The sequence below is a fragment of the Pelmatolapia mariae genome, linkage group LG20 (genome assembly GCF_036321145.2).
Source record: "Pelmatolapia mariae isolate MD_Pm_ZW linkage group LG20, Pm_UMD_F_2, whole genome shotgun sequence".
Taxonomy (NCBI): domain Eukaryota; kingdom Metazoa; phylum Chordata; class Actinopteri; order Cichliformes; family Cichlidae; genus Pelmatolapia; species Pelmatolapia mariae.
In genome coordinates, this window is record NC_086244.1 from 43770741 (window position 1) to 43776939 (window position 6199).

Consider the following 6199-nt stretch of genomic DNA (forward strand, 5'->3'; position numbering starts at 1 on the left):
GTAAGTGACGGAAGTGACGGACAAGGTAAGCGACTCATGTTGTAACTGACGTCAGATGCCGGAGATTTTGGCGGAAAATTAAAGCGAATGGTAGTTTAGATTTGAATAAATTCCTTTAAGCTTCAGTATAACCAAATACACTTATCAATTGTCTTATAACTAACAACATTTGTCTAAATCATCTCCAACACCCTGGAGAACAACGGGGAGAGTTTAGAGGCTCTCCAAGATTACATTGATCAGTGCTTCCAGGATCTCGTGATGAAGAAGGCTCAGAGTGCAGCTTCCCCGGCCAAACCTGAGACGCCGTCGTCGAAAAGACTTCGCCCGGCAGATTCCCCCGGCACAACATCGCCAGCCGGCAAAGATATTGTCGACATACTGGAGTCAATCGACCAACGACTGTCCAGTTTTGATGCAAGGCTGTCCTTGGTGGAGATTCTTCACCGGGAATTTAAATCCTTGCGAGAGTCCCTGGAGTTCAGCCAGCAGCAGGTGGAAACGCTCGCTGCTGAAAATGCCACGCTAAGGGAGTCGGTGAAATGTCTCACAGACAATGTTACTCAGCTAAATAGAGCAAATAAAAAAATAAAAGAAACAGTTATAGATCTACAAGCCCGTAGCATGCGTGCTAATCTGGTATTTTCTGGTATTCTAGAAGCCGCTGGAGAGGACGCGGAGACCACGGTAAAAAGCTTCATCAAAACCCACCTGAAGCTGCCCGAGGACACGGTGAAGAACATCGTCTTTGATAGGGTGCATCGCCTCGGCCCCATTCGGGCTGCGGCCGGGAGACCACGTCCTATCGTGGCCAAATTTGGCCACTACAAACAAAAGGAACAGGTGAAAAGCCGCGGCAGGGAATTAAAAGGAACGGACTTCAGCGTGAACGACCAGTTCCCCAAAGAGATCCTGGAACGACGCAGGGTCCTCTTCCCAATCCGACGCAGCTTTATCCAGAAGGGCTCCCGCGCTGTCATCGCTGTGGACCGGCTGTACGTTGACGGACAGCTTCACCGCGACCCCGACATCACTCCGTGGCTGTATTAACTTCACACCAGATAAGAATCCGCTACACCCTTTCCCCACCCACTCACACTAACTTGCATTAACATCTGTTTAACTTACTAGTATCAAATCACATCTTAGGTGTGATTTCATAGCAGAATTAACACCGTCACTCTCCGTCAATGGTTTGATCGGAATGTTTCCGGATTTTTTTTTTTCTCTTCTCGTTTTTTGTTCTCTTTTTTCCCCCTCTTGTTTTTATGCTGCTCACCCTTGTCCTTGGTTTCTTTCTTTCTTTTTTCTTTCTTTCACTGCTTCGATCACCTGCTTCCACACTCATCCACAAACAACATCCTTTATTTGGACACATACGCACAGCACGATCACGCACAGCCATGCGCTCAACGGCAGCACATTTACATCAGACAGCGCACACAGTCGTATAGGATACACACACTTAAACCAAGCGTACTCATATTAGTAAATATGCACACACATAGTCAGACTCAGGGAGCATCTCACCACACATTTTTTCTCTCTCCCCCTCTTTTTATTTACGAACAAGTGATGTATTCTCTCCACCTGTCTAAGCAACACACACAGCGCACACCCCTAGTTATACACAGACATCTATGGGTGCACTAAGATTCGTTACATGGAATGTAAATGGAGCTGGCTCCAGAGAAAAGAGGTTAAAAATATTTAACCAACTCAAAAAACTACAGGCAGATGTTGTCCTTTTACAAGAGACCCACAGACCTCTTAGAGGTTCGAATGAACTTAAAACACCTGAGTTTCCTAATGTGTTCTCAGCTTGTTATAATTCTAGACAAAGGGGAGTAGCAATTTTAATCCATAAAAAAATTAATTTCACAGTACTCGATACAGTTATAGATCCAGAGGGCAGATTCTTAATCATTAAACTATCTATACTTGATAAAAAGCTATGTATTGTAAGTGTATATGGTCCAAATGCTGATGATCCCTCATTCTTTCACGGTTTTTTCAGTGCACTCTCTGAACACTTAGATGGCACACTTGTTCTTGGAGGCAACCTCAACCTTGGACTAAATGAAGAAATGGATAGGCTCAATACAGCAGGAACTCAGCGTAATTGGCAGTCCATAAATATAATCAAACAGTATATGAGCGACTTTGGTCTTTGCGATGCATGGCGCTCCCTTCACCCCACCAGTAAGGAATATACTTTTTTCTCACATGTCCATCACTCCTACTCTCGTCTGGATTATTTTTTGGTCAGCAGCTCACTGCTGAGGGACATTTCAGACACTGAGATTCACCCTATAGCTGTCAGTGATCATGCTCCTGTATCTTTAACACTAATGCACAAGAATAATACTACGCCTAGTAAAAACTGGAGATTTAATACATCACTGCTTAAAGATGAAGACTTTATTAAATATTTTAAAAAAGAGTGGACTTCATATTTAGACTTTAATGACACTCCCGGAACATCAGCTTCTGTTCTATGGGAAGCAGGGAAAGCTGTGATGAGAGGTAAAATAATTTCTTTCTCATCACATAAAAAGAAAAAAGAAAACAAAAATATTCAGGAATTAGAAAAAACCATCAAATCACTAGAAGAAGCCTATGCGTCCGACCAAGATCAGGAAACATTGAACAAAATACGCAAAACAAAACTAGAATTAAATGAGATAATTGATAAAAAAAACAAAATTCTTAGTACAAAGACTACACTTACAAAATTATGAACATGGTAATAAATCCGGTCAATTTCTAGCAAACCAGCTAAAAATAAATAAAGAAAAAACAACTCTATGTGCTGTTCAAGACTCATCTGGGAACACAGTATATGACCCGAAACAAATAAACAACATCCTCAGGGATTTCTATAAAACGTTGTATTCACCACAAATAAACCCATCTAAAAAGGAAATTGATCAGTTTTTAGACAACATAACTCTCCCAAAATTATTAGACTCTCAAGCAATGGCATTGGATTCGCCACTGACACCAGGTGAACTCCAGGAAGCCCTGATAAGTATGCCCAATAATAAGGCTCCAGGTCCAGACGGCTTTCCTGCAGAATTCTACAAAGAATTCTGGACGATTTTAGCCCCAATTTTTTACAGAACGCTGTTGGAGATCAAAGAAAATGGCAGACTCCCATCAAATATGAATTCTGCAAACATTAATCTCCTGCTAAAACCAGGCAAAGACCCTGTATATCCCTCAAGCTATCGTCCAATATCCCTTATAAATGTAGACCTTAAAATAATCTGCAAAGCTCTCTCAAAGAGACTAGAGAAAATAACCCCCCTCTTAATTCATCCTGACCAAACTGGTTTCATAAAAGGTAGGCACTCATCAACAAATACACGTAGATTACTTAATTTGATAGACTACTCATACAGTAAAAACCTTGAAACTACAATATTTTCTTTAGATGCAGAAAAAGCGTTTGACAGAGTTAACTGGAAATTTCTATTTGCAACTTTACACAAATTTGGTTTTGGATCTTCTTTCATCAACTGGTTAAAAATATTATATAATTCCCCAATAGCTTGTGTCAGAACAAATGACCAGACATCCTCCAGCTTCTGTCTCCTGAGGGGCACCAGACAGGGATGCCCACTCTCCTCTTCACTGTTTGCAATTTTTATTGAACCACTAGCAGCAGCAATTAGACAGAATTCAGTAATTAAGGGCATAAAATGCAACAACGTGGAACATAAAATCAGCCTTTATGCGGATGATGTGCTACTCTTTCTCCAAAATTCACAAACCAATATCTCTGGGGTGATTGAATTGATAAACTCTTTTGCAAGAATATCAGATTACTCAATTAACTGGTCAAAATCTACAGTCCTTCCGATTAATTGCTCCTTCCATAATTCCTCTTCTACTCCAATGCAATCGGGAAATATAAAATATTTAGGTATTAATGTTTCTCCCAAGCTTGCAGATCTAACTAAATTAAACTATATCCCACTTTTAAAGAAAGTAGAAGGCGATCTGGCTAGGTGGAAATGTCTACCCATATTACTCATGGGAAGGGTTGCCGCTATAAAAATGATGGTCTTACCAAAAATAAATTATTTATTCTCAATGATCCCAACTAAACCGCCACAAGATTGGTTCAGATCTCTAGATTCATATATGTCCAAATTCCTTTGGAAAAATAAGCCCCCACGTATAAGCTTAAAAACACTACAAAAGACCAAGGATAAAGGAGGATTAGAACTACCTAACTTTCAGCACTACTTCTTAGCCAACAGGCTCCAATTTATCTCAGGATGGCTAAAACATACCCTCTTAGATGAACCTTGGCTAGATGTAGAACAAGCACGTTGCAATAATCTAGAGATTTCAGATCTACCATTTATCAGCTCAAACATTCAACGACATGAATGCTTCAAAAGCGTCAACATTAGCTCCTCTCTGACAGCATGGTGGGAGTTTCTGAAGTTGACAGAGTCTTCATTAATCCCATGCAAACGTACACCTATCTGGAACAACCCTGACATATTACAAAACAATAATATGATAAACTTTTCAGATTGGAGTGGTAAAGGAATCAAATATTTAGAACATATACTAGAAGGAACAGAATTTATTTCATTTGACAGACTAGTTACACAATATGGGATCAACAAGAAAAGATTTTTAGAATATCAACAAATTAAATCCATAGTAAAAAAGAAATTTAAACCGGGTCAAGTTGAACTACAAACACCACCAAGTGTGGTTCAATTTCTTACTCTTAAAACCCCCAAATTACTATCCAAAATATACAGAATGCTTTCTAAAACAGATGAATCAATATCACTTCCTATTGCAAAATGGGAAGCGGATTTATCAGTTAACTTAGACCAAAACTTCTGGTCTCAGATTTGCTTAAAAACCTTTCATCTAATTAGAAATCCCAGTCTTCAATTAATTCAATACAAAATACTACATAGAGTGCACTATACAGGTCATCGGATGTTCAAGATGGGCTTTACGTCTACCAACAACTGCTCACACTGCCAAACCAATTCACCGGACAATTATATCCACGCTCTTTGGTTCTGTCCACCAGTTCAGAAGTTTTGGCGTGAGATATGTGAAGACTTATCGAAGTGTCTGAAATGTAACATTCCAACTTCTCCTTTAGTGTGTTTGTTGGGCAGCTTAGATAATGTCACTTCAGAAAAGAATATAGCCCACATGGTTTTCACTGCCCTATGCATAGCCAAGAAAACAGTCCTCATGAACTGGAAAAATAAAAATAATCTTAATTCTAACCAGTATAGAAATTATCTATTAGATTACATTAGTCTTGATACAGCCTCTGCCACCACATCAGATCAATTGCTCTGGGCTCCTTTGATCAGCTCCATCACCTAGTGGGGGTGGGGGGTCATAGTTTGGTCCCACCTTCACTGTTGTGATTGGTGTGGGGGTAGGGACAGGCTTAGGGCGTCGGGGGGTTCCCCAGGAGCATCTTCCTTGGGGGGCTCAACCCGGGGTAGCGGTCATGGCCAATTAAGGGCTCTGTTGGCTCTTAGGTGACGGTTTCCTCGTCGCTGCGTGCAGCGGGGCTAGGGGAGGGTCTGTGCTGACGGACATGGGTTACTGACCTGGTAGCCTGGCTGCCCCTGGGTCGGTCCGGGACGGGCGTGAGGTTCTGGGGGCGCTCCGTCTCTGGGCTGGGGCCCTGGCCGGGCCTCGGGGGCTCGGGTCCTGGTTGGTGTGTTGCTGGGGTCGTGGGCGGGTGGGTATATGGGGGCCCAGCCCTGGCGCAGGGCGCCGCCAGTGCATTGAGTCACCTGGGGGACTCTTCAACTGGTGGGGGAGGTTGTCACATCTTGCAGGAGCTTTCCCCTCCTCAGGAATTCTCTCTGCAGGAGGGGGAGATATAGGAGAGGTGGAGGAAGATCTCAGCCTGGGCATCTATTGTCTTGTGTAGTCTGGAAGATGAGTGGATGATGGGGTGGGTGCAGTTTTCTCTGTAGTGGGGTCGGGTGGGCTGTCCCGGGCTCTGTGGGGCCGGGCGGCGCTGCTGCACTGGGCCCTGGTCCGGATGGGCCTGGGCCCCCTTTCCCTGGCGGGTTGCAGAGTATGGGGGTGCCTACTGGGGTCAGCGGGGGAGCTGGCCCCAGGGAGGGGTCACTTGCCCCTCCCTTTCTTCCCTCCCCATCTCCAGCTGCCTCCCTCTTCCCGCTCC